This window comes from Orbicella franksi, chromosome 9 (genome assembly GCF_964199315.1).
Source record: "Orbicella franksi chromosome 9, jaOrbFran1.1, whole genome shotgun sequence".
Lineage (NCBI taxonomy): Eukaryota > Metazoa > Cnidaria > Anthozoa > Scleractinia > Merulinidae > Orbicella > Orbicella franksi.
The window spans coordinates 23,060,278-23,068,771 of NC_138153.1; the positions used below are offsets into that span (position 1 = coordinate 23,060,278).

The 8,494-nt window shown below is 38.2% G+C and overlaps 3 non-coding genes across 3 annotated transcripts; 1 reads left to right on the top strand and 2 right to left on the bottom strand.

Moving 5' to 3' along the window:
* Positions 1 to 1,138: 1,138 nt before the first annotated feature.
* On the top strand, positions 1,139 to 1,211 carry Trnai-gau (transfer RNA isoleucine (anticodon GAU)). The gene has a single exon. It is a non-coding gene; the product is annotated as a tRNA-Ile (tRNA).
* Positions 1,212 to 1,574: 363 nt separating this feature from the next.
* Trnaa-cgc (transfer RNA alanine (anticodon CGC)) lies at positions 1,575 to 1,647 on the bottom strand. The gene has a single exon. It is a non-coding gene; the product is annotated as a tRNA-Ala (tRNA).
* Positions 1,648 to 4,032: 2,385 nt separating this feature from the next.
* Trnai-gau (transfer RNA isoleucine (anticodon GAU)) lies at positions 4,033 to 4,105 on the bottom strand. The gene has a single exon. It is a non-coding gene; the product is annotated as a tRNA-Ile (tRNA).
* Between the last annotated feature and the right edge of the window lie 4,389 nt (positions 4,106 to 8,494).

The window sequence follows — 8,494 nt, forward strand, 5'->3', positions numbered from 1 at the left end:
TTGGACAGTTTGTTATTGGTCAGTTTGTTATCGGACAGTTCCATAAGCCAATCACATTCAAAGTTGTAGTTTAAATCAACCAATCAAATTCAAAGTTGTAGTTACGTGCGTGCGTAAGCGCGTACACTTGCTTTTGTGTTTTTGGTGCCTAATTGCCGGTAGGAGGCGCGGTGGCCTTAGAATGTTTACATCTCCTTTGTAGGTATTTTAATGGAAACTTTCTCTTTCTTTCATAACTTGGCTATTCTTCTTTTCTCGGAAATTGTAATTTTTATGATTAATTGGTAATAAGACTTCGTGTCGTCCAATTTTGGTCAGTAATCAAACTCGTGATAAACGAATCGGTCTCCTGCTGCGCGGTCGTCCGATTTTGTTATCACTCTCATGATAACGGATCAACAAACTACCCAATCACATGAACACGTTGTTATCATTTTCGTGACACAAAGGGTTACCATAGCAACAGTATAGCCAAAAATGGAGACGAGTTTTTTCAAATGGTTTCACACCAATGAGTAGTATAATTCATTACATGTCTTGATTTTCATTGAATTTCCTGTGTAATGGGGGATTAGCTCAAATGGTAGAGCGCCCGCTTTGCATGCGGGAAGTACCGGGATCGATACCTGGATTCTCTAAGATCATGATTTTTGACCCATAGTAATATATTTTTTTGTCTTTTCTTTGTCTTTTCTTTTTGCAGTTATTTTTTCAACTTTTATCCACTCATAAAACTCGGATAGTGGACGATGATGACTTTCTGTACAAAATCACTGTATTCCAGTCACTCTGCTATCCACTCGCACTAGAACAAAGCCTGGTCGTTGTCGTTTACTCTCTATCTCCAGCAGCCGAGGATGGCGAAGATGACGACCTTGGAGTGTCTGATGACTCGGGTGATACGAAATCCCGAAAGGAGTCTAGCGAAGATGCCAAGCATTTATTTTTTGTCAAAATTAGATCACAGATAAAATCTAAATTCTGGTCCTGCAGTAGATTAGAATCTAATATGGCTTTTATTTTAACATGCCAGGCGCTCATTCCTTATCAAAATTAGATGGTAACATTTAAACTCCGGTCCTGTAGTAGACTAATTAAGGAACTTGTCTTTTATTTTAACACTTGAGTAATAACCGTTGGTCCGTTAGCTCAGTCGGCAGAGCGTGGTGCTGATAACGCCAAGGTCGTGAGTTAAACCCTCACACGGACCACCAAAGTTCCTTTTTTTTTTTATGGTATGCTGATTCAAAAACATTTTAAAGCTTATATTCGTCTCTTTTTTTTTCAAGCAAACTCTTCTAAGGACAACCCTGACAGCATTACCTGAATCATGAACACAGGCTACCCTGCCTGAACTAGCTTACAATTCCCATGTTGTTTTGAGTCAGTTTTCTCTATTTGAACATAAAATTGAGCTACTTTAAGTCTATGCAGTTATAGAAACTGAAGTCACAAATTTCGAACGTTTTCAGTTTTTCGACGAAATGATTCTTCTACTTTTGCAGCAGTCTCAAGTCATGTACTGGCAAATTAAAATCGAAAGTTAAATTGAGTTTCTGTTATCTTACAAAAAATGGAGAATCCGGGTATCGATCCCGGTACTTCCCGCATGCGAAGCGGGCGCTCTACCATTTGAGCTAATTCCCCATTCCTCAGGTGTTTTATTGAAAAAGAAAGTCATGTAATGAAATAAAGTTATAATGCGAAACTATATCCATGTTTTCGACAAATTTGGCTGAAAATAAAGAGGAGATATTAATGCGATACAATTACTCTGATTTTAAAACACTTAAAAATGCTATTTTAAAATTACCCAAGAAGTGATAATTTACCATATAACATTAAAGAATTACTATAGATCTGAATTTTGTATTTCCATTCAGAGAAAACATTTCAACAACGTAAACATTTTTTACCAGTTTTCATTGCATATATACACGACTTGAACTTAAATCTTACGATCTAGTTTATATTCTTAGTTCGTCAAAGCTATTCAGCTATCCGCAAACAACTATTTTTTTCATAAGATTATGTCGCATTTAGTTTCGTTTTATGAGCAGAAAAATGAGAAAAAAAAAAAAGAATTGCAAAAAAAAGAAAAGACAAATAAATTATCTTTATTTTGGAGAATCCGGGTATCGATCCTGGTACTTCCCGCATGTAAAGTGAGCGCTCTACCGGCCCATTTGAGCTAATTCCCCAGAATATTTCCCCCATGGGAAACTTATGAGTGAAATTACTTTGACTGAGTAAATTTAGAGATTTACATGATTTATATTACGGTATCTAGTAGATCATTATCTGCGGTGAATAGGTTAATTCCTTTAACAAGAAAATAAACAGACAATACTGACACAAAATAACTTGACAATTTGAAGCTAGTTCAGCAGGGTAATCAGAATCTTTATTTAATCGTGGAACGACCTAGCACATTTGTTCCAGAGCTGCAATACAATAAACGTAACATAGCATATTCTATGACATAGTATAAAATAGTTTTGCAGTGCCATCTCGTGGTATATCATGAATATCCCACTTGTCACTTGTATTTTCTTGGGCGCTTTGAATTCACGACATGGTTTGGTTTCTTACAACAACCCTTACCCTTTAAACTAGAGTAAAGCTTCCTAACAGAGCTCTAAACTGTCTCCATTTATTGCTATTTTGTTTGAAAAACTGACAGTTTATTACAGTCAGGAATCTTGGAACGTCGATCACCAAAGAAAAAACCATGATCAAGTTGCGCTCAGAAAACAAATTAAATGTATTCAACATAATTGTTTAAAAATGTGGGGAAAATATTGGCGACTGTCTGGTTCGTGTGGGGGTCGAACTCATCACCTTGGCGTTATTAGCACCACCTTCTGCCGACTGAGCTAACGGACCAATTGCTGGAACAAGTGCATATTAAAACAAAGCTGATTACTTGGTAGAACACTATTAATAACGTTACTGCTACATTTTGACAAAAAACTTGTCCTTGGCAGTTTTAAATTAAAGTTTTCATTTACCTGGTAAAACAAGATTTCAAGCTTTATTATTGTTGTAAAATCGATCTTAACTTGGTTTACTTGGGAGACTAAACTCAGCATTGCTGAATAAGACGTGGATGAATAAATTATCAAAATTGCTAAAAATAAAACAAAAACAAAAACAAAAACAAGCAGAAACAGAGAAATTAACAAAAAAACGAAAACCAACGACAAAATGCAAAACACAGACTATAGCATCACCTCATGTTTGTTTAATAGCAAAAAAGTAATTTTCAAGTGTTTTTAAAATATTTAATAATTTGGGTCCACCCACACTAAAATAGTAATTTTCGTGGTCCATGTGTGGGTCGAACTCACGACCTTGGCGTTATCAGCACCACGCTCTGCCGACTGAGCTAAGGGACCAAACACATCAACCTTGGTGCCGTTTTTTGTTTGTTTGTTTTTTTTTTTAAGTATTGCTGCCTTTGTACAAGAACGTAGTTAAAAGTTCGGCCAAATGAGGAACAGCACCCGCTTATTGGCTTTGTTCAAACTAATTCGGTTTTATTCTTTAAGATGTATGTATACATTGCTAACGTGCTCTCTCAAATGATGAGGGGATTTTTGTTGCAATATAGTTATCCCGAAATCATTTATTAGAAGTTGTTTCCCATTTATTTGCTAATAATGTCTCGTCAATATCAGTAGTTTATGTTAATAACGAAGCAGGCAATATTACGATGGCTTTTGTGACGTCACAATGGCCATATGAAACAACGGAGCACCTGCCTCCTTTTTTTGCAGACAATTCCAACTGACTACCATAAAACCCTAGATTAAAATATCACTTAACCAACTGTTTCTGTTGGCCGGGAAACATTTCCAACGACTTCTAGGAAAATATTAATCTAAAGTAATTTTGATCTAGTCCTCTTGTTTTAAACCGATCAGGGCGAATAAACTAATTTAAAAAAATACAGGAAAAGAGAAATCAGAGTATAGTCAGTAAGAAATCTTAAAATAGTATTTTCCAGGTGGTTTACTTAAAAGGAAAAGTTGGTCCGTGTGAGGGTCGAACTCACGACCTTGGCGTTATCAGCACCACGCTCTACCGACTGAACTAACGGACCAGACACATTATCCTTGTGCCGTTTTTTATTAAATACTACTGCCTTTGTACAGGAACGTTGTCAAAAGTTTGGCCTAATGAGGAACAGCACCCGCTTATTGGCTTTGTTCAAACTGATTTGGTTTTATTCTTTAAGATTTATGTATATATTGTTAACGTGCTTTCTCAAATGATGAGGACATTTTTGTTGAAATATAGTTATCCCGAAATTATCTATTAGAAGTTGTTTCCCAGTTATTTTATAATCATGTCTCGTCAATATCAGTGGGTCCATTTTGGTCCATTTTGGTGATTTAACCTAAACAATAGCCCTTTTGTTAAACCTAAACAATAGCGCTTTTGTTATTAGAAGCGCCGAGTTCTTTTTCCGAAGTTTAGCGAGAAAACTTGTGATCATCGGAAAAATTGTCGGCGTGACGAATTAGCTACCTTGGGGGAGTGAGGAGTGTAATTTTTGTTATGACAAGATCAATTTCCACCAGGGGAGCCCAAAGGGACACTTGACCGGCTGTATGAGTATCGGCCAGACTCTCACCAATAAAGTAAGAGCTTTAGGCTTATTCCAAACGTCGTGCTACTGCCATGCCGAACGAAATTCAAGAACTTAATTTGGCTTAAGCACGGCAGTTGCACAACGTATATTTTTGTAATCGGCTATCAAGGCATGGCCCGCCTAGATTAGCCTTTCAGTGCTACTTGCGGGCTTGCGACTTGGCTTCAAACGGCGTGCTCTTGTAGGGCCGAACTGAATTCATAGCCTGTTACCAGCTGCCGTTGCTTTCTATTATTTAAAATGGTCTTCAGCAAGGCAAACTTCTTCCCATCTTCGGCGACTGAATTAAATTCGATGTTTGAAACCACTGGCGTTCTTTTCTCATACCACTAGTGTGTCAAATTCATTTGAGTTCATCACTGCAGTAGCACGACGTTTGGAATAAGCATTAGCTTACAAGTTTGATTGGCAATGTTCGCTTTTATATCGATTTGATTTGGCAAAAGATAAAATGATTTAGTTACTTGTGCTAGCATGACAAAGTATTATTAAACTTAAACTTAAACTTAAACGGCCGGGACAAGAAGAGAAGCTGAGGAGGAGTGATTGATGTAATACATTTCTATGTGTTAATAAATTTGGCCTTCATAAATTTTTTGACTTATTTTATCGCTGTGATAATATCAGGCAAGAGAAAAAGCGGTCATTGTGCACAACAGTTCGTTTCTTTGTTTGTCGCGTCCAAAGCAGGCGGCGTAAGTCAAAAGAAAAGAAACAAGTGCGATTTCTAATAGCCGATTAACGAATTAAGATGCTTTGTTTTTACCTAATTTAAAAGTGAAGAAAAAAAAAAAAAAAAAAACAGAGCAAAAGTTTACCCAACTCAGTTATCATTAGTGCAAGCAAAATATTGCCAACTGATCGCAGACTTCCTTCGGATTTTTTTTCGTTGCCTGTGGAAAGCGGAGATGATCATTCACAACAAGTTCAACATTAAGCTTATTTCGCACACTTCTGTAACACGCATCCAGTTTCGTGGCCGTGAAATTCCCCGACACTCGGCGAGTCCGAGATCAGAACGTGATGTGTCAAGAAACGTGACGTGTCGGAGAGTGCCATATTCCTGATACGTACGTTGCGGCGTGTCAGGAAAAATCATAGCCTGGGTACGTCATGTGCGGCGTATCAAGGGAAGCCAGGACTCTGATACTTAACGGCACGCGGTGTTAGTTTAATCAGCCAAATTAATTGACGGAGCTTATTTCTCTTTACGCGGAAACTAAAATTTTCGGACGTGCGTTTCGTTTGTTCGTTTCAGAATGTTCAAACATATACAAACAACAAAAACAACAGCAACAATAACAGAATGCTAAATAGTATTTTTTATCACGTCCGACTACTATTTTATATTCTAGTATTTAAAATCTACTTATCGCAGGGCTCTTTTGGAATACTACCCTGGCTACTGAATGTAAAACCCTTGTTTAAATAAAGTGCTAAAAGAACCGCAGTGGAACATCCCTTCTCACCGACTTACGTGGTGGCGCAACTCACCAGTTTCGCAAAGCTTGAGAGCGGAATGCCCTAAGATCGGTTAAATGGGAGGACTTGCACCGGGACACCAACCCCATTTAACGTTGCCGCGTATTTGATGCAAACCATGGAACCCTCATAGGAGGCCTCTGGCCGATCTTAAGCTTGAAAAGATTGAATGTTGCAAAATCTAGTTATTTAGACCGACTTGTTTTCCATCATTGTGGTTACCGCTGTTAGTCTGAAAGCATCAGCGCATGCGTAATTATGGAGAGTGCCTTCAACGAAATTTACCAACCAATATTTCTTCCAGTCGGGTTTTCAGTAAGATTTCTAAACACAAATTAAATAAATGATTTTCGATTTTTTTTTTTATTGCGTCACAGTGAAAACGCTCTATAAACATTTTATCCGTCTTGGAATTGTTACGTGAATAACATTCGGAGGTCTGTGAGCGATTAAACTTTTTATTCTTTGCCGAAAGGGGCGAGTCGTTCAGACAAGTTCATTATACGTCGTAGGTTATAACGGTCTGCTGAACATCAGATTTGTTAATATTTAAATCAAGTTACCCGTGACGCGGCCAATTAAGTCAGATATAAAGAGCGGGGCCTTTGAAAAACGTCCTCGAATGGTGTCGGTGATAAAGACTGGCTTAAAATGTCGATCTGGTCTAGCTCCGGCTTTGCAGTGCTTCCATAATCAAAGCAAGTAGTAACATGAAATCTTTTGGGCGAGAGAATAATGCAGCAAAGTGAAACAATCAGCAAATTTGTCGCTTGTTGAGCATAACTGAATTTTGGTCCAGTATGAATATAAACAGCTTAAGGGGACAGCACACTTCTATTTAATCTTAATTACCTGGCAACTTTCTTCGAAGTTCCGCAAATATTTTACAGCATGTCCTTCATCTTGTAGCTGTTGTACATTACAATCAGAAAATTTAAGAGGGATGAAAGGGGGGAATAATTCTTTTTCCAGTTTGAAGCCACACTAAATTTCCAACAGAGAAACCAAACAGCAATGGTGATATCATCGATAGCCGCAATGGTGACCCCTACCAGCCGCCCCAGGGTAACGACTTACACACAACAAATTGTACCCGTAATGCCTCCCCCGGGGAGAATTTGTCGTTACTTGGCTTTTTACAATCGTTCAAATCGTATCGCACGAGAAATTTTGAAAGTCCCTTGAGTATTTTTAAGCTGCTGCCGCCATTGTTAAAAAATGGCCATATTAGGTTAATTTTGTGCTGTATAACAAAGCCTTTTGTTAGCAAAATGGACCCGCTTTCCTTGAATATCAGTAGGATAGGACGCTTGTATGGGCAGTAACCAATCAGGAGCCGAATTAAGAACAATGGATGGTATTGTAATAGTAGTAGTAATAGTAATAGTAATAGTAATAGCTAGTAGTAATAGACGCTAATATGAGCGGTAACCAATCAGGAGTCGAATTAAGAACAATGGATGCTATTGTTTTCCAAATCCAAGATGGCCGCCACAAATTTCAGCCAATCCGGAGCCGAATTAAGAATTCAAGACTGCGGCGCCAACGAAAGTCGGCCATGTTGGAAAACAGCTCACCAGCCTCGACGGAGGACTGGGATCGGTCTCACGGATTTCCATGGCGACACAAATCACGCCAGGGTCACGCAAAAAAATGTCATGCAACTTCAAACTCGATACTTACAGTGTCCTGTGGTCTTAAACGACAGGGGTCTGTCCGGCAAGCGGCCATGATGAAGACCGAGAGACTTGGGTCCAAGTCTAACCTATATAGGGGTGGTGCAAAGCATCATGGGACAATGACATCACCGGTATCCAATCAGAGGAATGAAATCAGAATGAATTTAAAACAGTGGCTTCCCCAGTCCTATTCTCTTGAGGAGAGCACTAAACCAAACATCACACAATGTCAGTTGTCACGAACTTTAATAACAAATCTTTTGCGCTAACATTAAAAGATATGACGTCATTGCCATGTTGATCGAGTAAAAAGAGCGGTTTCTATCGTCATCGCACAATGTTTCAAATGAACTTTTATGTCCAAAACGTTTGCGCTAAAATTACAGAAAGCTGGTCATTGTGTCTCAAATCAGATAACACTATGAAAGAAATGCAACAGAAACAATTTGATCTAGCGTAAATGCAATCTTTGACGAGTAGCGAATAATAAGCGAAGACAAAAATTTATAGGCTAAAAGGTGAGAAGAAAAAAATACCGTTGAAATGCTTCAAGTGAAAATGAATTGCTCATGGCAGTTTGCAATAAAATCTAAACTCCTTGATCTCGACTGTTCCCTTGAGAAAAGCATCATTCAAAGGAATCTTGAACAAACAAAAGGCATTTTGGGCGACCATT